At 39.7% G+C, this 21,773-nt stretch overlaps 2 long non-coding RNA genes across 9 annotated transcripts in view; one reads left to right on the top strand and one right to left on the bottom strand.

Annotated features, from left to right (window-relative positions):
- Nucleotides 1-21,773, top strand: part of LOC144288108 (uncharacterized) — a 206,241-nt gene that overhangs the window by 159,678 nt on the left and 24,790 nt on the right. For 4 of the 7 annotated variants that reach the window (XR_013356102.1, XR_013356075.1, XR_013356086.1 and 1 more), the window contains exon 8: nucleotides 14,186-14,316. The exons of the other annotated variants lie outside the window; for them this stretch is intronic. This is a non-coding gene — a long non-coding RNA (uncharacterized LOC144288108). The remainder of the gene's footprint in view (nucleotides 1-14,185; nucleotides 14,317-21,773) is intronic. 7 annotated transcript variants of the gene reach the window in all.
- LOC144288140 (uncharacterized) overlaps nucleotides 1,883-21,773 on the bottom strand; it is a 33,539-nt gene continuing 13,648 nt past the window's right edge. The window contains exons 2-3 of one of the 2 annotated variants that reach the window (XR_013356143.1): nucleotides 13,330-13,379; nucleotides 1,883-2,518 (exon numbers count right to left, since the gene is read on the bottom strand). This is a non-coding gene — a long non-coding RNA (uncharacterized LOC144288140). Of the gene's footprint in view, nucleotides 2,519-10,361; nucleotides 10,639-13,329; nucleotides 13,380-21,773 lie in introns of those variants that run through there. The other variant, XR_013356146.1, reaches the window with a different exon arrangement.

Raw genomic sequence — 21,773 nt, forward strand, 5'->3', positions numbered from 1 at the left:
TTTTGCTCTCTTTAAGGGACCCGTTCCCTGGCAGTGGTGTCTGTGACTAATTGAGTTGCAGAACTCAGATGTCTAGAAACAGAAGCCATGCCAACGAAAACATGTCATTTTGTAACTTACATGTTATATATGTGTCCCCAGATGCAAAATAGGAGTCATGGCATGACAAAGTGTTTACAAAAAAACTTCTAAACAGCATTTGAGATTTGAGGGTCTAGTGACTAATTAGATTATATCTGAAATTTTGCTTTATAAAAATAAGTAGATAGGGCACTTGAATTATTTCTTATTACAAAATGATGGGTAACCCAATTTTGAGCACTCTGTGGTGACACCGGGTGAATGGGCTGTTGAAATGGCTCTTGGAGTTGCGCTTTACTCGAAAGTGACTGTAAAATTCTTTGAATATTTATGATTTATATTGAGTATAATACAACCTTCAGTAGTTTTCAAGTTTTTATCCTCGTGAGTAGTATTTGAAATGTCCATCCTTTTCTGATTTATGTGTGCCTAATTATTCAGATAAATGTTCGGTACCTTTTTCTTAGAGAATAGGGAATGGGAAAAAAAGCAGACTATACAAGAAAGCAAAATTAATTCGCTGTAGTGACCATTAAAATAACCACCGATTAGAGCGACTTACGGAAATTTCTTTTACTATTGTTCCCAAAGAGATGAAATCACTATTTAAATATGGGGTTTTTTTTAGATCCACTAGAGGGAGTAATGCTGTACAGATGTATATTTTTTAATGAAAAAGATTTGTTTGTCATTGAGTTAGCAAATACATTTGTGCTAATAGTATTATCAAAATTCAACAGCTGTGATATTCAAAGTCTTGCTCTTTATGAACATTACTGGGTGGTTGATTTAAACTCGAAACCAGCTTTTTGGTGACAGAGGGGAGGGAGTAGCTCTACACTTCTACACATTTGTCCTACTTCTTTCTGTTCCTTCTAATGTAATTCCTTAATTTTCTAATTCTGCTTACTGTCCCCAGGCAATTTTGATATGCAAATAAGCTTTAGCATTTGAAAAAAGGAAGCTTTTGAGATTTTGACTTTCCTCTTTTAGAGATTATGTGTTTGGTACAGTAGCCTCACAAAAGGGAGTAAGTGATTACAACTTTGTTTCTATAGTGGCTTTCAAGAGCTTGTCTTTTGACTTGAGACCCTGCCTCTAGATCTCCCCAGGGTCTCCCTGACCAGTGAGTGGTCTGGCTGGCGGGTGTGGGGTGTGGGGGTTGGAGAATGTAAACCATACTTTCCCAAATAGGAGATTTCTTCATGCCTTCTGTCTTCTATGAAGCAATGATAATAAGAAGCTTCAAATTTGAATGTGTTTTCCTTCCCAAAACTTAAAGAATTTAAAGGAATCCATACACAGGTTTTATAAATTTTAAGAAATACCAAAGGGCTTAAAATGAAAAGCACAAGGATACCTGGGTGGCTCAGTGGTTAAAGCAACTGCCTTTAACTCAGGGCGTGGTCCTGGAGACGGGGGATCGAGTCCCACATCGGGCTCCCTGCTTGAGCCTGCTTCTCCCTCTGCCTGTGTCTCTGCCTCTCTCTCTCTGTGTCTCTCATGAATAAATAAATAAAATCTTAAAAAAAAAAAAAAAAGAAAAGCACATCACCAGGCTCATCTTCCCCTCCTCTCACATCACCCATCAGAGTGATCGATCACCTTATAAAATAAAATTTTTACTGAGGCAAAATTTATAGACAGTGAAACGCACAGTTAAAAGCCTTCAAATAAATTGGTGTTGATTAATTGATATAGTTGTGTAACTACCACCACGCTCAAGATACAGATCATTTGTATCAACCCCAGAAGATCCCCTCAACCCTCTTCTTGTCAAAATTAATTCACCATAGTGACTGATAACATGACCACTGGTTAGAGTGATTACCGTAGACATGTCTTTTACTGTTTCAAAAAAAGATGGAATACTTATAAGTAAGGTTATATTTTAGATCCACTAGAGGGAGTAATGAAGTCCAATTTATCAGTTTTTTTCTTTGACCTCTTATGCTTTTAATATCACAACTAAGAAATCATTGCCTAACCAAGGTGACTACGATTTACTCTTATGCTTTCTTCTAAGAGTTTTATAATTTTAGTTCTTACATTTAGGTCTTGAACCATTCTGAGTTAAATTTTGTGTATGGTGTGAGGTAGGTGTCCAAATACATCCTTTTGCATGTGGCTATCCGGTTGTCCCAGCACCATGTGTTGAAAAGACTGTTGTCATCTCCATTGAATTGTCTAAGTACTCTTCTGGGAAATCAGTTGACCACGAACATAAAGATTTATTTTTGGACTCTTAGTTCTCGTCCATTGATCTAAATATCTGTCCTTACACTGGTACCACACTGTCTTGACTAAAGTAGCTTTGTAGAATGTTTTGAAATTGGGATGTATAAATCCTCCAACTTTGTTCTTCTTTTCCCACATGGTTTTAGCTCTTCTGTGTCCTTTGTACTTCCAAATGAATTTTAGATCAGCTTGCCAATGTCTAAAATAAATAAATAAGTAAATAAGTAAATAAATAAATAAATAAGCAGCTAGCTAGCTGGGATTTTGGTAGAGATTACAAGGAGTCTTAGGTCAATTGGTAGAAAATTTTAACAATATCAAGTCCTTCTAACTCATGAAGATGTGATATCTCTCCATTTATTTTTTTAAGAATTTTAAAAAAGATTTTATTTATTTATTCATGAGAGACAGACAGAGAGAGGGAGAGACACAGGCAGAGGGAGAAGCAGGCTCCATGCAGGGAGCCCGATGTGGGACTGGATCCTAGGTCTCCAGGATCACACCCTGGGCTGAAGGCAGTGCTAAACCGGTGAGCCACCCAGGCTGCCCTCTCCAATTGTTTAGATCTTCTTTAATTCTTCCAACAAAGTTTTGTAGTCTTTAGAGTATGAGTTTTTCTACCTCTCTTGTTAAGTTTATTCCTAAGTATTTATTTCTTTTTGATGCTGTTATGAATGAACTGTTTGCTTGATTTCATCTCAGATGTTCATTGCTAACATATGGAAATATAATTGATTTTTGTATGTTGGTCCTGCATCCTGCCAACTTGCTGCACTCACTTATTTTTGGAGTCTTTCCCTCTTTTTTTTTTTTTTTTTTAAATGTGGATTCAGGGTTTTCTATATACAAGATGATGTTGTCTGAGAATAAAGATAGTTATGTTTCTGCCTTTTCAGCCTGGATGCTTTTTATTTCTTTTTCTTGCCAACTTCCCTGGCCAGAACCTCCAGTGCAATGCTGAACAGAGGTGGTAAGAGTGGATATACTTGTCTTGTTGGCAATCTTAGGAGGAAAGAGTTCAGCTTTTTGGTTAGCAGAGATTTTCAGTTTTTATGAAGTGCATGCTATTGACTTTTTTCCTTTACAGTTAGTGCTTTTTGTATTCTAAGAAGTCTTTGCCTATATTTGTCCTGCACCCTAATCCCAATGTGGGAGGCAGTTTCCCACACCAACGAGCAATGCTTTGACACCAGCTGGATGTCCTACAGTTCAACTCAATTTTGACACTATCTTCCCAGAGATAGCATCAGCTCCCACAAGCTAAGGGCTCAGTCCCACAAGATTGCGCTCCACTTGAGATGCCATTCTCTAGCTTGGGTTACCCATGTGTCTGACCACTGGCGACAGATTGGAGGTTCCCATGACCCTTCCTTGGGTGATGAATTTGCTAGAGCAGTTCACAGAACTCAGGAAACCCATTTACCTTCTAGATTACCAGGTTATTACAAAAGGTATTAAAGGACATGAATCAACAGCTAGATGAAGAGATACATAGGGTGAAGTCCTGAACAAAAGAGTCTCTGTCCTCCTGGAATTTGGGCCTGGCATGGTAGTATGTGGAAGCATTCTGGTTCTCCAACCTGAAGCTCTCTGAGCCCCTTCCCTTTGGGTCTTTATGGAGGCTTCATTTTACAGGCACAATTGGTGAAATCATTGGCCACTGGTGATTGATTTAACTTCTAGCTCCTCTCCTTTCCCTGAAGGCAGGAGGGGGGACTGAAAGTTCTAACCCTCTAATCATATGGTTAGCTCTCCTCACAACAAGCTCCTTCCTTCTGTGCTTTCCAAATCACCTCAATAACAAAAAGAGACCGCTTTATTGCTGCCATCACAGGAAATTCCAAGGGTTTTAGAGATGGGGATGAAAACCAAATATGTATTTATTATAATATCACGGTCTACTTCAAGGTTATGAAGATTTTCTCCTTTGTTTTCTATAGCAGTTTTGTAGTTTATCTTTTAAATTTAGGTCTATGATTCATTTCTAAATCATTTTTGTATAGCTGTTGATTTCACCCTTTATGTCTGTCAATTTTACTTCATGTGTTTTAAAGCTTTGTTATTAGGTGCATATGCGTTTAGGATAATTATATTTTCGCAATGAGTTGCTGCTTTATCATAATGAAATAGTCCATTCTACCTGTAGAAATACTGTTTGTCTTGAAGTTTACTTTTCTGATTATTAAAATGACCATGGTAGCCTTCTTATGCTTACTGTTAGCATGGTATATATTTTCTCACACTTTATTTTATATTTAAAGTGCATCTTTTATAGGTAGCGTATAGTTGAGTACTACTTTTGTCTAATGTCTTACATTCTTTGCCATTTAATTGAAACATATCCTTTATTTACACTTAATGCGATTATTGGAATGGTTGAGTTTAGATCTACCATCTTGTTATTTGTCTTATTTTTTCTTTTGGCCATCATTCCTTTGATCCTTTTATCCTTTTTGGATTAATGGAGTGTTTTTCAGATTTCATTTTATTTCCCATTATTGGATTCTTATATATATATAATATATAAATATAATATTTTAGTAATATATATTATATATATTTAACTTATCAAATCCTATTTAAAATTATATTGTACCTCTGTTCACTTAATGCTTCACATCCAGCACTTCTCATTTCACACCTTATACTTCTCGTATCACAGTTCCTGCTTTATACTTCACACATGTAACAACCTTAAAATAGATTCATTTCATTTATCTACTCTTCCATCCCATGCTTTATGCCAAAGTTGTTATATCTTTTATTTTTACAGATGTACAAACCCGACCTTACAGTGCTATTATTTTGCTTCTAACAGTTTTTAAAGTAAATATGGGAAGAAAAAAGTCTTGTATGTTTACGAAGTTATTTACCATCTAGTATTCTGTATTCCTTACTGAAATTCAAGTTTCCATCTGGTATCATTTTTCTTCAGCCTGAAGAACTCCCTTTAGCATTACTTGTGTTACAAGTCCAATGACAAATGCTTTTAGCTTTCATTTATCTGAAAATATCTTTATTTCATCTCATTTTTGGAGGATATTTTCACTGAATTAGAATCCAGTGTTGATAGCATTTTTCTTCAACATTTTAGAGATGTCATTCCATTGTCAACTCACCTCCATTATTTCTCATGAAACATCAGTGAAAAATCTTATGTTTGTACCCCATGTGTGATATGTCTCTTTTCTCCTCTTTTGACTGCTTTCAACATTTTCTTTTTATCTTTAGTTTCTAGAAATTTAATTATGATATAACTGATTGTGTTCATTCTCGGTAGATACAGAGCTTCTTGAACCTTTGTTTTTGTTTGCTTGTTTTGTTTGTTTTTGTTTTTAAGGTTTATTTATTTATTTTGGAGAGGAGAGCATGAGCAGGAGAGATGGGCAGAAGGAGGGGAGAGAGAATCTCAAGCAGGCTCCTTGCTGAGCACAGAACCTGGTAAAGGGCTTGACCTCACCACCCTGAGATCATGGCCTGAGCTGAAACCAAGAGACTGAGCCAGCCAGGCACTCACAACCTTTTTTTTTATAACTAAGTTTGGGAATTTTAGGCCATTGTTTTATTAATATTGTTCTATTCATCATTTCCTTCTAAAACTTCAACTGCACATAATGTTAGAGCACTTGATATTATCTCTGTTCACTGAGACTTTTTTCCCTTCATATTTTCTTTTTTATACGGGAAAATTTCTATTGCTCCATCTTTTTTTTTTTTTTTTTAAGATTTTATTTATTTGAGAGAGAGTAAAAGAGAGCATGAACAGAGGGGAGGGGCAGAGGGAGCCTGGGCTCTATCCCAGGACCTTGGTATCATGACCTGAGCCGATAGCAGACGTTTAACCAACTGAGCCACCCAGGTGCCCCTTGATCTATCTTAAAGTATGCTTACCCTCTCTTCTGCCACACTGAATTTATTGTTAACTTATTCAGTACATTTTTCATTTCAGGTGCCCTTTTCAGTTTTAAAATTTTCTGTGTAGTTCCCATTTTCTGCTGAAACTTCTTTTAAAGATTTATTTATTTATTCATGAGAGACAGAGAGAGAGAGAGAGAGAGGCAGAGAAGCAGGTTCCTCGCAGGGAGCCTGGGATCAAGCCCTGAGCTGAAGGCAGATGATCAACTGCTGAGCCACCCAGGTGTCCCTGAAATTTCTTTTAATTCTTTGAATATTTTATAACAGTTGTTTTAAATCCTTGTCTACTAATTTCAACATCTGGATCATCTTGGCATCTATTTTTATTAAATGGAGTTTTTCTTCCATGACCAGTAGTCACATCTTATAGTCTCTTTGTATGTCTAACTTTTTAAAACTTATATATGGGGCATTTTCCATGATATGTTGTAGAAACTCTGGATTCTGTTCTAGTTCTCTAAAGAGTGTTTCTTTTGGTTCTATCAAGTGGTCTAATTAGTGGCCAGTCCCCCTGAACCTAAGATTGCTTTCTTTTCTTAGGATCACACTTTGTCAAGGTGAGCGTGTTTCAGTTTTTGCCTTAGTCTCTTGGTAAGTTCTTTGTCTTGGGACATCATCTTCTCCAGCATGACCCTTCTGTGGGCTTAATGGAAAACCCAAGTGTTTCCCAAGTTCCCTCGACTTGGGCGGATTCCAAATCCAAACTGTCTCCCCTGCACTGGGTGACAGCTGAAATCTCTGTTCAATTTTTCCAGTCTTCCAGCTGTTGTTTCCCAGCAGGCTTCACAGAGTTTTCCTGAATATTCACAGTTCAGGGTTAACTAGGGATTTGAGGGGAGTTGTATGCAAATGTGACTCCCCATTCGGTGGCTCCTTTTTTTAACCATTGGCTTTTCTCCCAACAAGTTTCCACTGCTCTGGCTAACATTTCACACCCTAACATTTCAAGCCAATTCAGGCTTTCAGTTTCAGTTCTAGCTGCTACCCCTATGCAGACTATACAGTGCCTTTTGGGAAAATTAGCAAGAACATAGATCTTACCTGTGCAATTCCCTTCTTTCAGGCATTGAATTCTCTGCTCTTTATGCTTGTTTTGAGTCACTTCCTCGTGCTGTCAAATAGTTTTAAAAAATATTTTGTCCAGAGTTTATAGTTGCTATCTACAGAAGTGGCAGGCTTGTACAATGTAGTCATTCATTATTGAAACCACAATTTCACAGCAATCATGTTTAACCATTTCTGCTATACGGCCTTCTGAGATTATCTCCACACTGTAAATATTTATTTATACTTTTATTTCTGGATGTCTCAACTTCAGAATGATTTAATGGATTTATGTTATATTTGATGAAATTTAGTTTATATGTCTTTTGCCTCCTCTGGTTCACTCATTGCAATATGGTTATATTACTATTTTTTATTATTTTAACTGACACATTTGCAACTTTAAATAACCTTTTTAAACCTGTATTTCTTATTTCACCACCTCTGGCCAGCCTCTTGATTACCATGTGGTAAAATAAGAATATTAGCCTCTTAACCTTCTTTTTCCCTCTTTTATATATTTTTTTACCTTTCTACCCCCCAACCTCCCAACCTATGTGAATTGTGGCCTTTATATTTGCTTTGCCAAGTACAATGACATTTCATCTCTGTCACATAAATACAATTATAGCTTTTTTGACTTGCCTATGGCTTGATTCAACATTTGTTAATGCAACAAATACCCATTGTGGACCTACCATGAGACAGCCCCTGTCCTTGGTGCTGGGGAAACAGCAGTAAATACAGTAGCATATATTTTTAAAAAATCCCTGCCCTAGTGGAACATACTTTCTAGTGGAAGGAACAGAAAATAAATAAGATGAAGAAAATGTTTAGTATGCTAGTTGTGCCTAGGGGAAAAATTTAAGCTATATGGAATGTGTGTATATGTGTGTACATATGCACACACACACCTGTATATTTTGCAATTTAGATAGAAAGGTCTCTCTAAAAGGTGATATTTGAGTGAAGTCCTGAAGGAGGTAAGGGCTAAACTATGTGGATATCTGGGGAAAGAGAGTTCCAGGCAGTAAGTCATGAACATTATAAAGATTAAATGTTAATAAAAAAGAAGAAATATTATTTTCTTTGGAGCTGAGACTATGACTACAGTCCTTCTCAGGGATTCCAGTGACCTTATGCTTATGCTACTCATAGAAGAATGCTCGAAAGGATTTGTTTTTATATTCAACTAATTGCTCACATTCATATCCTGTCTTCTTCTCCATTAAATTTAGACCATACCTTTCTAGTATATTTATCCCCACTCCCTTTGCCGCTTACCTTTCTTTATTCTTCATGAAAGAAAAAAAAAAAACATGTTTTATTTATTCTATTACTAGTATCTTCTAGGTTATTTTCTCCATTACTCAGAATTTAAATTCCATTTTTTTCCCTGGGTCTGCTTACTTCTTCTCAAATCTGCCCTGATTTCGCAATATTTTGTTATGACTTTATAGTGTTAGTTTTGGTTGTGCTGTTAGTTTCTCTTGGAGCTTATGGTGTGAGTTTTTCCTAGAGTTTCAATTATCTTCCCTTTAAAAATAAAGATTTTATTTATTTACTTGAAAGAGAGAGCATGTGTGAGCAGAGGTGGGGGATAGGAGCAGAGAGGGAGAGAGGGGGATAAGCAGACTCCACGTACTGAGTGCAGGCCTGAGGCAGCATTGAGTCTCATGACTCTGAGATCATGACTTGAGCTGAAACCAAGAGTTGGACACTTGACTGACTGAGCCACCCAGGCATGCCCCCCACCCCTTTTTATTTTTGCCTTGCCTTCTGTTTTTTTCCACATTCTGTTATTATAGAGCCCAATCATACTCTCCAATGGAGAGTGAGGCTACAGTATTTATTCCTTCAGCTTTCTCCCTGGGAGGTTGCCCTAAGCTGATTGAATCCTTTACTAAAGGCCACCGTTTTCAGCAGGTGGCTCTCTTCGCAAAGACCTCAGGCTTCAGACCAGCTGTCACAAAGGATCTGGTCTTATTGGCCATAGGGCACTGCCCATCCTTCGAGGCTTACCTATACCTTGCCCACATCTTTGCAAATAATCTCTTTTATTAAATTCTCCTAGATTGATCCTATTTGCTTTTACTTCCAGGTGGGACTCTCTGGCTATGCAAAGAAAATATAAATCATATATGCGTAGTGCAGTATACTGGGCCAAGGAATCTTAGCTTTTAAAGCACATAACTTTTCCATGTAGACTATTTTTATTTGCCTTTTTTTTTTTTTTTAATCTAACTAAAACTTTCAGCTCCTATTCCTCTATTCCCATTCTGGCTCACTGTTTGTTAGGAAATTCTGGGCTTTCCCTATAATTTCACAATATTTGTTGGCCATAGAGGCCTTTAGAGAGCAGGGTTCCCATAAGAGATGCTGTGACTAGCACTGAATTGGATTGAATTATCCAGGCATACCCTTGTGTGTGGGTCCTAGAAACTTTTAACTTACAATGTAGACACCTGCCTCTGTGTGGTGGTGCCTTGTTCCTGACCACGGACCAACCAGGATTGGTCTCAGATGAATAGTAATAAACTCGACTTTTGAATTGTCTCTTTCAGCTACAAGGACCTCAGGAATCGTTTGTGGGCACATCTGTCTCCAGACTGATGTCCCTAAGGGCAGGGCCTGTGTCCTTGTTAAGTTTCTGTTGCCAACAGCCAGTCCAGAGGCTGCCCATAGCAGGAGTGAAAATATTATTTGTATAATGAAGGAAGCTGTCCTTAGAGAGCTATAAAACCACAGCCCCAGTTGAACATCTTTTCTACTCACCCTGTCCAGTTTTGCTCCATAAATAAATGACTAGGGGGCTTTGAAACCTCAATGAAGGGTATTCATCTTAGTCTATAGACCCCCATGTAAAAGAAATGAAGCTTCCCTTTATTTCCTTTAAATCAAAATAAATTGAATTCTGAATTCCCACATGACAGAGTTGGAGGGAAATTTGATCCTATTCATCCTGGGGGTGGGAACAAAGTGTCCTCCCCACAGGGCCTCACAAAGATCTAGGAGGCTTCTTTGGTGCCCGGACAAAGTGGGAAGAGACCCATCTTTAGTCTCTCACTCACCTCAGTTGGCCTCATTTCCAAGCTCCCCGGGAGGCAGGTAGCTGTGCTGCTTCTATCATGAGCTTGGCCCTGGGATCACAGCCAATGCTGGGAGCCTGGACTCCAGCTTCCAGCCTTTCCAGGCACACTGAGCTGGTACCTCCCAATGAGTAGCACTCTTCCTACTACTCATGGCACCTGCTGACTCAGTCCCTTCCTGGATGGGTGGGCAGCTTGTGTTCTCTCTACGCCCTGCTATGTCCCCACAGATTCAGGCTTTCCCCTCTTGCCCCTCAAGGAGCTTAGGCTTCTGGAAAACAAAAGCCAGGAAGGTTAACTTCCCTATAAGAAACTTCTGGTTTAGGACAAAGTGTTAGTTCATTTCTCAGTGGATTTCCCCACCCTCTGCTTGGGCTGGTGATTGGCCAGGATGCCCCCCCCCCCCCCCCCCCCGCCCATCTGTTGTTAAATGTTTTGGGCTTGCCCCTGCATCTTGGCATTTGTGCTGGAGTGTTGGTCACATACCCCTTTGCAAGTGTGGACATCTGTCCCACAGCCTAGTTGTTTTTTTTTTTTTCTCTATTTCTCTTTTTTTCCACATAGTCCTTCGTCGTCAAATTCACCCTGCTGTAACTCTTCTCTCCGGGCTGCCCGTCCCCCGCCGTGGCCCCGCCTCACACGTAGCACAGGTAGAGGTAAGTCTTCTCTATCCTCCAGTCGGGGGGGATCTCCTCGGGCTTGTGGCCTTTCATGTGCTTCTGCATGGAGGAGAGGCTGGGGCAGTACTCCGTGCAGATGGTGCACTGGTAGGGCGAGGCGCCGTTGTGCGTTCTCAGGTGCTTGATCATGGCCGAGTAGTCCCGGGAGCGCTGGTGGCACAGCTTGCACTCGAAGGGCTTCTCGCCTGTGTGCACCCTATAGTGTGTCTCCAGCTGGTGCTTGAGGCTGAACTTCTTGCCACAACCATTGCACTCGTAGGGTTTCTCGCCCGTGTGTATGCGTTTATGACTCTTGAGTGTGCTCTCATCCCGGAAGCAGCTGCCACAGAACTCACACTCATACGGGTGGTCGCCTGTGTGTGAGCGCAGGTGGCGTTTGAGGGCGGTGTGGCTGGGGAAAGTCCGGTTGCACTCGCTGCAGATGTAGCTGCGCACGCCCGCGTGGACCTCCATGTGCTGCTGGAGCGCGCTCTGCGCCTGGAAATGCTTCCCACACAGCAGACAGAAGACGGCCATGTCCGTGCCATCTAGTCTTCTTGTCAGTCCAGCCCCGTCAATTCCAGCCTCCTGATCCAAGTCCTCCTACCCCTGTTTCCTGACTTTTCTTGAATCTTGGAAGGCAATCTATATAACCTCCCATTTCCCCCCACAGCCTAGTTGTAAGGAAATAAGTGGCAACTGAGTGGTTGGTAATACATGTCCATTCCTTTCTTTCCCCTTCTTGTTCCTGATGTTAATTTTTCTCCCTACTGCACCGAAGACTCTTTGCTATGTTCCTGTTTGTGTCTCCTATACCTGGCAAGTAGTAAGTGCTCCATTGGTGTTTGTGGGATTCAGTCCACTTCCTTACCTAGATACCTGGCCTAAGTTTTCATCACTTTTAAGCTGCCATTTTGTCCTCTTGGGCAGAGCGAGGAAAGAATCTTCCTCTATCTTAGGGTGCTGGATCTTGCCTCAGGGGGGTGGTTTGGGCCTGTCACTGTGCTGGGTGGTGTGAAGGCTGGGCCCACTCTTCCTTCAGCAGAAGGTTTTCCTATGGCTCTAGGGAATCATCTCCCTAACTGACTTTGCCTCCTCAAGGAGACTCACATGCGTTTCTTAATCTCCTCTGAACTGCAGAGCGGGCAAATCTGCTAAGTTAGTAATGCTGAGGATTCTGAGGTTCTCTGAGGTTCTTGATTCAATGAAGTACAGCCAATGGCTTTTTCAATCACTTTTTTGGATAAAATAATCATTAAATAGCAATAAAGAAATGTTATATTTAATAAATATATAATTAAATAGTAATAGTAGTAACTAATTAAACATAGTGTAACTCATTACAGGAGATTTGAAAGCCATGGATGTTTATGTTTATGAGCATGCTTTGTATTTTCCATCTACCCAGTATCTTCACTTGGATGTCAAATATACATCAGCTGGAACCACCCTAAAACCTGCACCATCTCCAGGCGTGCCCAGCTCAGGACCCTATTCTTCCAGTTGCTTGTTCATTTTGGAATCTACTCTTTCTCACCCATACATCTAAATCCAGTAGCAACATCTGTTGGTTTCTTTCTTCAAAATCCACCCAAATCCAGGACACCCGGGTCGCTCAGTGGTTTAGTGCCTGCCTTCAGCCCAGGCCGTGATCCTGGAGTTCTGGGATTGAGTCCCGTATCGGGCTCCCTGCAGGGAGCCTGCTTCTCCCTCTGCCTTATGTCTCTGCCTCTCTCTCTGTGTGTCTCCCATGAATAAATAAATAAAATCTTTAAAACAACAACAACAACAACAACAAAACCACTATTTTCAATTCTGAGGGGACAACACCATCATAAGTTAAGGAAGGCCTATATTCTGCAGCTCTTTTGTTTGGTGTATACACAATCAGGATTGCTGTCTCCTAGGAGAATTGACCTATTTATCATTATGTATTAACCTCTTTTCCCCTGGTAATTTTCTTTGCTGTGAAGTCTGCTTTACCTGATATTAATATATCCATTCCTGTTTTCTTTTGAGTAAGGTTTACATGGTATAGCTTTCTTCATCCTATTACTCTTAACCTATCTATCTATATCATTGCTAAGACTGTTTGTGTCCGCCACCTCAAAATCACATTATCATCAATCCCCAGTACGTTGGCATTTGGAGGTGGGGCCTTTGAGAGGTGATTAGGGCATGAGGGCTCTGTCTCTTGAATGGGATTTTATAAAAAAGACCTCAGAAAGATCTTTTTTGCACATTTCTGCCTTATGAAAACAGTGAAAAGATGACAGTCTATAAACTAGGAAGTAGGTTCTCACCAGATACCAAATCTGTGGTGCCTTGATCTTCGACGTCCCAGTCTCCAAAACTGTAAGAAATAAATATTCATTGTTTATAAATCACCTGGTCTATGGCATTTTGTTATAGCGACCTGAAGGAAATAAGGCAATCATTATATTTGAAGTACATTTCCAATAGACAGCATATATAGTTGGGTCATATTTTTCAAACCAGTCTACCACTCTGTCTTTTAATTGGTATATTTAGGCTTTTGTTTTATATTTAGGCTTTTTACCTTAAATGTAATTATTGATATATTAGGGCTTACGTCTGCTATTTTATATTTCCTGCTTATTCCTTCTGTTTTTATTTTTTTATTTTATTTTTTCTGCCTTCCTATGGATTTGTTTTTTAGAATTCCATTTTAATATATCGTGTTTTAAAAAAATAATTTATTGTGTTTTTCACTGCATTTCTTTCCTTGTATAGCTTTCTTAGTGGTTGCTCTAGATGTCCAATATTATAGACATAACTTCTCATAGTCTATTGGTGTTGGCATTTTACCAGTTTGAGTGAATTGTGGAAACCTATCTCCCTTTGTATACATTTACCTGTCCCCACTGCAAGTATTTCTTGTGTATACATTTAGAATCACGTTAGACAGTATTATAATTTCTTTAACTGTCAAACAGAATTTAGAAAACTTAAGAGATGAAGGAAAATGTATTTAACCATATTTTTTTCTATTATTCTGTCTTCTTTCCTGATGTTCTAAATTTCCTTCTTTCATAGAGTCATTTCTGTGCCCTTAGCCATTCTTTGCAGGTTGTCTGCTGTCAGTAAATTAATTTTCCTTCATATGAAAATGTCCTGATTTCTACTTTATTCTTTAAGGATATGGTCACTGGATATAGAATTCTGGATCAACAGTCCTTTTCTCTCAGTGCTTGAAAATTGTGCCACTTTCTTCTGGTCTCCGTGGTTTCTGATGGGAACCCAGCAGTCATCCAAACTGTTCTTCTCCTGTAAGTAAGGCACTGTTGCTCTATTACTGCTTTGAAGATCTATTCTTTGCCCTTAGCTTTAAGGAGTTTAACTACTGTGTATCTTGGTGTTTCTTTGGATATCTTGGATTTCTTTGGATTTATCTTGTTTGAGATAATGGGATCAGAAAAACTTCTCCAATCTATAGGCATCTGTTTTTGCCAAGTTTGGGGAATATTTAACCATTGTATCTTTGAATGTTTTTTTTTTTAATTTTTTTTTAATTTTTATTTATTTATGATAGTTACAGAGAGAGAGAGAGAGAGGCAGAGACATAGGCAGAGGGAGAAGCAGGCTCCATGCACCGGGAGCCCAATGTGGGATTCGATCCCGGGTCTCCAGGATCACGCCCTGGGCCAAAGGCAGGCACCAAACCGCTGCGCCACCCAGGGATCCCTTAACCATTGTATCTTTGAATAGTTTTTGGCTCAATCCTCTTTCTCCTCTTCTAGGATCCTGATGGCATGAATGTCAAATCTTTTGTGATAGTCTCACTGGTTCCTGAGACTCTACTCATTTTTTTTTTTAAGTCTGCTTTCTCTGTATTGTTCAGATTGGGTAATTTCTATTGTTTTACTTCAAATTTACTGCTTCTTTCCTCTTTTATTCCTCTGTCCCCTCCGTGTTGAGCTTTTAAACAAATTGAGTTAAAAAAAAAATTACTGTATTTTTGAGGTTTTTCTTTATATCTTCTATCCATCCATCTGCTTCTTCTTTATATCTTCTATCATTTGCTGAATATTTTCAATTTTCTATTTTCTCATTTGTTTCAGGCTTATTCATAATTACTTGTTGAAATATTTTATGACGACTACTTTGAAATATTTTTTAGATAATTGTAACATCTCTGTTATCTTGGTATTCACATCTACTGATTGTCTTTTTTCATTCAAGGTGAGATTGTCTACTGATTGTCTTTTTTTTTTTCCTCCTGATTATCTTTTTTCATTCTACTGATTGTCTTTTTTCTACTGATTATCTTTTTCATTCAAGGTGAGATTTTCCTGTTTTGGTATGATGAGTGATTTTTGATTGAAACTTGGACATTTGGGGTATTATGAGAATCTGGATCTCGTTGAAACCTTTTGTTTTACCTAGTTTTTGGTTTTGTTTTGTTTTGACACTGCTCCACAGGGAAAAGGTGGTTTGCTTTATTACTGCCAGGCAGTGGTAGAATTCAGGTTTCTACTTGGCCTCTCCTGGGAGAAGGGGGGAAGCTCCTAGTTACTGTTGGCTGGGGCCTGGGGTAAGAGTTCCAGCTCCCCAATAGGGCTTCACTGACGTCACCCTGGTTGGGAGGTATGAGTGGATTATTATTACTTTCCACATGGCCTCCACTGACACCAAAGGGAGGGGTGTGCTAGTTTCATGCCACTGGACAGTGGTGAAAGTGCTGACTCTACTTCGGGTGTCTTTCACACCACCTCTGTGGGGGAGAGTGAAGAGTGCTTTGTTATTGCAGGATGGGGGTGGAAATCCCAGCTCCCTATTTACCCTTCTCTGAGTAGGCTGGTATTATAGCCTGATGAGGATGGAAGTCTAGGCTCCACACTCACCCTTTGCTGGCAGCTGGGGCCGCAGTTTTTTCCTGTAGCATTTAGTGGAGTAGAACAGTTATTTTCTAAAGTTTCTGTCTCCCTAGTCTCTTTCCTGGTCCTTTGGCTAGAAACAACAAAGTTTTGAGGAGGATTTTTGTTTGTTTCTCTGTGTAGTTTGGTGTGCCTGGGTTGCAGTTTCTTTAAATACAAATCCAAGACATTTAAGGCAGAAGAAAATCCAGAGAACTAACTACTATGTTGTTCCTTGAGGACAACGTGGTGGTCACCCCAAAGGTCCCTGGCCAGTCTGCTTATTGCTCTCCACCTTGAGTATTATGTTCATTTCATATGTAATGACAAGGGTTTTTAGTGGTGCTCAGCTGGAGGAATAGGGAAAAGTACATCTATTTCATATTCCAAGAATTTATTTTTATTTTTTTAAAGATTTTATTTATTTATTCATGAGAGACACAGAGAGAGAGAGACAGAGACACAGGCAGAGGGAGAAGCAGGCTCCATGCAGGGAGCCCGACATAGGACTCGATCCCAGGTCTCCAAGACCAGGCCCTGGGCCGAAGGTGGCACTAAACCGCTGAGCCACCCAGGCTGCCCTCCAAGAATTTTTAAAATTTTATTTATTTATTTATTCATGAGAGATACAGAGAGAGAGGCAGAGACATAGGCAGAGGGAGAAGCAGGGTCCCCAAGGGGAGCCTGATATGGAACTTGATCCCAGGACCTCAGGATCATGACCTGAACCAAAGGCAGATGCTCAACCACTGACTCACCTAGAATTTTATATAGCATTTTATTTCACACCCTGTTCCTGCTTAACATACTGGCTATTATTTCTGGGATAGCATTAAATAACAACAGAAATAGCATCTATCCTTTTCTCATTCCTCATTTACTGTGTATGCCTCTAATGTTGCCATATGAAGTGTGATGCTTCATGTTGGACATTAGTTTGAGACACTGAATTCAGTCAGTATACTTAAATTCAGTTGAACAAATATTTAGTAGTACTTGTCATGTGTAAGTCACTGCTCTAAAGCTGGGAATATAGCCAGCAGGGAATAAAGAGGTCATAATTCTTTTCTTTTATATTAAAAGTTATCTTTTTCTCCACTGCAAGAGCCACCTTTATATTAACACTATGTCTCCCATTGTCTCATCCCTCTGGCCTACCCTAGACTGGGGGTTGGGGGGGCAGGGAACAGTGTGGTTCACAGTTAGACAAGAGAAATGTGGCATATATTAAGTTGTATTAAATCTATGGTACTATCTTAAGACTCTTAGTGTCAAGCACTACAAACAAGTTCAAGCTAACACAAGTAAACAGAGGCAAATAGATCCATTGTGCCACAGATGGCCATTTAATGGAGCTACATTTGATGGAGCTGAGTCTTGAGCCTCAGGGAAGACTAGAACCAGGACCCATCAGGTCTCTTTGTACCTGTGTTCTCCTTTCTTGTTTCTTTGCCTCCACTTCTCCTGCAGAACCAGCTTCATCCCTCTCCTCCTGCCTGAAAGCCTGTGATAGACACACTCTAGGTTCCAGGTTCATGTCCCATCATACAAAGAAATAGTCCAAATTGAACTCCTCATTCTCAGCATCTGATTGGCTCAGCTGGACACTTGTCCACCCCCCGATCCAGCCAGCTGGGGCCAGAGAGCCTGGTCAGGTGGTCCAAATGTGGCTGCTAGGAGTTCATCTTGGTGTTAGGGGTGGGCGCTTGGAACGAATATCCTCCTTATACTTTATGACTGTGGAGTAATAACATGAAGCTACAGGGACTAGATAAGGAATCATTTTATACATGCAACAATAATAACTACCCTTACATTGGGCCTCCAAATTAGGGCTTCTGTAAATTGCTGTGAGAATGTTTGGCCTGAGGTTTGGCCCTTTCGTGGTCTGTGTAGTGCATTTTTTATCACTAGTGGATCCTTTGCCTTGCTATGGGTCATATTATGGTGTATAGCAGACTCTTTGCCTCTAATTTATATGTACCTTCACCTCTGCCTGGGCTTACAGATAAAGCCAATACAGAAATTCTTTTGAATATAAATACTTTCAAACGAGGGGAGCATATTTCTTAGCCAGCAACATGAAGCCATGAATTCTATTCTCACGGGTTGAATCTAATCTTCCCCCCAAATCTTTTTTCTTTACTGACTCTTTTTCTTGTAGTGGTATCATAGAGAAATATTTGGTGTGGTTAAAGATGTTAGCAGCTTGCTTCCACATCATTGCTAATTCTCAAATACAAGCATACACTAAATTCCTAAGGGCTGTAGCTTGTTATTTTCCACTTCTTTTTTTTTTTTTTTAACAGAATCACTCACTTCTGCTTTCCCTTTTTCTTAGACCAGGATTATAGCATATTCCACCATTCTAGTCAAGAGCCATTTCTCCAGCCTGTGTTTTTAAATATATATATATAAAATGTATGTTATTTTGTATATGTACATATATATGTTTTTACATATATGTATATGTTTATATATATATATTTGAGAGAGAGAGAGGAAGCATGAGTGTGGGGGGGGGATTAGAGGGAGAGGGAGACAGAGAATCTCAAGCAGGCTCCACACCCTGTGCAGAGCCCTACGTGGGGCTTAATCTCATAACCTCAAGATCATGACTGAGCAGAAATCAAGAGTCAGATGCTTAACCAACTGAGCCACCTAGGTACTCCTAAGCATTTAGATGCTCTGAGAAACTTCTTTCCTCTACCTATCTCGGTGTCCCAGTCCTACCTCACCCTGGAAGAACTGCAATCTTCCAGTTCAATTTCCAGGACTCTGAGGCACAAATAGAAGGGCTCACTCCTTAAAAATAGCCCCAGTAGGCATTCAGGACAGCCTAGGAACAAAGGATATCATATGTCCTCTGGTGAAGTCTCTGCTTGTGTCAGTGTGAATGGCCTCTCCAACTAGATATGTTATTGGTTTAGTATTCCCCAAATCTCCCAAGAAATCAAAGCCAATCAAGGTTGCCAGGAGACACAGGCAAATTGCATATCAAAAACTATCAGGAAAAGCATACCAAATGTTATTGTTGAACAACTTTCACCTAGACAGTTCAAGCTGGAAGATTTCCATAAGCCCAGGTGCCATAAATTTACATTTCTTTGATTCTAAAACACCACTAATTTTAGAATGCATCACACGTATAGTAACAAAAGAAAGAGCTGGCAAGTTTCTTTTGACATCTTCATCCCAGAAACATTAAAATGTGGGGGAAGTGTATCTTACAATTGAAGAATTACATTAATATTTTACAGGAACTCAAGAGTCATATCACACAGTAGGCTTAGCCAGAGTCCAGTGGCATGTAAAAACAGAAGTGACTGAATCTTATAAAATTACAATCCTTTAGGATCTCATGGTTATTCCATTGCAGTTTGAGTGCAAATAACTAAAACTCTGAGTGCATTTACAGTGCCATGGCTAAATTTCTGATTTAGCATTCTATAGGGAGTAAATACCCCTACAAAGATCATGAACATTAAGGATTTAAATTCCTAGGGAAAAAAATAATCTAATTACCATATTAAAATTTTCCTCTATCTCACTGAGGAGAATCAACAAGTAAAATTCCTAAAATGAAGATTGATCTTGTTCAGTTGTGATTATATAAAATATCCTGTGGTGGGGACACCTGAGTGGCTCAGTTGGTTAAATGTCTGCCTTCAGCTTAGGTCATGATCAAAGGGATCAAGTCCTGTGTTGGGCTCCCTGCTCAGCAAGTAGTCTGCTTCTCCCTCTGCCCCTCCCCCTGCTCATGCTCTCTCTCTCTCACACACACACAAGAAAATAAATAAAATCTTAAAAAACAAAGTTAAAAAAATATCCCACTGGCATTAAATGAAATTGCTTCATTCTGATATGATATTCCTTTTTGCTGGATGATAATAAAGAATGTTCTTGTTCCTTGTCTAAGTTCAAAACCAGCCAAGGAGAGAAGTGAGAATCACATGGATGGAGATTGAATATCATCTCTGTTACAGTGATGACATATTGAAGAGAATGGTCAGACATCCTAGCCAGGTGGCTTCTCTGACTTCCGGTAACCAATTTAAACCTTGGAACTGTCCATCTGAAGGCATGTTTAGGTCTGTAGTCAAACAGGATTTCTGCCATGAACTAGTTCAGAAGGAAGAGAGTATTTTTACTCATAAGTTCAAATAGATGATCCAGTTAAGAAATATGGACCAGTGGCTATTGCCCACCATTATACCCCATTCCTGGATGAGGCAAGTAGTAAAGCATGAGATATAAGAGGTCACAAGTTGTTTATGCGGAACCTTCCTCATGGAAACTTGATGAATAGGTCATGGGAATATCCTAAAGGGCATCTTTATTCATTCATTTAATATGGTGGCCAGCCCCAAGATGGTCTCCAATGGGCCCCATTTCTGATTATTCATAACCTCGTGTAGTCTCCTCCTATATTATACCAGGATTGGTCTGTGTGACCAATAACATATGGCAGAAGGGGAGACATGTAACTTCTAAGATTAGGTCATAAAAGATATGTGGGTTCCATCTTGGGGGCTCTCTCTTGCTTTCTTCCTTGTTTGCTCTGAGGAAAGCCAGTTGCAATGTTGTAAGCAGTCCTAAGGTTAGCACTATGTAGAGAGGAACTGAAGCCCCCTGGCCCAAAGCCAGTGAGAAACAGATCCAGCAACAGCATGTGAGCTTGAAAGTGGATTCTCCAGCCTCATTTAATCTTGTGATGATGGAAACCCTATGTAACAGATTGACTACAACCTCATAAAAGCCTCTGAGCTAAAACCACTCAGCTAATCTGCTCTCAGATTCCTGATTTTCAGAACCTGTATGATATAATACATTTTTGTTGTTTTTAAGTTCCTAAGGTTTGGGGTAATTTGTTCCCCCAGGGAAAGATAACTAGAACATCTACCTAACATTTATTTCATACACTTATCAGTTTCCAAAAATGTGCCAAGCACAAGTGTCCCTGTCCCTAAGATCTGCCATATAGATAGGGGAACTGTGAGGTGTGTGGTTCTTTCATGAATGTTCCTTACAATAACTGTGTGGGGCTAGAGAGCTGATTTCAGTTTTACAGTTGAGGAAACTATGACTCAGGAAGATTATCAACTGATCAATTATACTAAAATAGAAGTTAAGTTTGGTTGCCTGTATTGTGTTGTGGGTCTCCTTCATTTCTAGATATACAAGAGAGAAAACAAGACTTATGCTGATATTTCATTAAGAACACAGGTATAGTAAAGTTTTATTGCTACAGGCTGCAGAGGGACAACCTGGCATGGGCCTTTCCAGAAGCAGGGAGCCTAGCTTCTCTGAGTGCCTTAGGATACCCCCTGGGGAACAGTTGTCTTATCTTGGTCTTCATGGGTTATGCGTTCCCTGACAAGCCTAAGATAACATGAGGTGTTGGTTGGGATGTGGGCACCTATTTTTGATGCAGAAGTACATTTTAAAGCAGCCCCTATTTCAAGACAGCCTTTGCAACTGGCTGGGGTCAAACTGCCATATGTCTCTAGAAGATTGGCCTACAGGGTGGATAGCTGTGATTCGGCATCATTTAGCTTTGAACATAACATTTTATCATGTTCATTTCTTAGATATTGATGTTGCTTTATTTGCTCTTGCTTTTTAGTACGTAGCAATATAGAAACCATAAATTTTATTTTATTTTTTAAACAAGATTTATTTATTTATTTGAGGGAGAGGGAGAGAGAACACAAGTGAGAGGGGCAGAGGGAGGGGAAAAGAGAATCTCAAGCAGACTCTGTGCTGAGCATGGAGCCCAGTGCAGGGCTTGATCTCACGACTAAGACCACAACCTGAGCTGAAACCAAGAGTCAGACACTTAACTGACTGTACCACCCAGGTGCTCCCAA

The sequence above is a fragment of the Canis aureus genome, chromosome 1 (assembly GCF_053574225.1).
Source record: "Canis aureus isolate CA01 chromosome 1, VMU_Caureus_v.1.0, whole genome shotgun sequence".
Taxonomy (NCBI): Eukaryota; Metazoa; Chordata; class Mammalia; order Carnivora; family Canidae; genus Canis; species Canis aureus.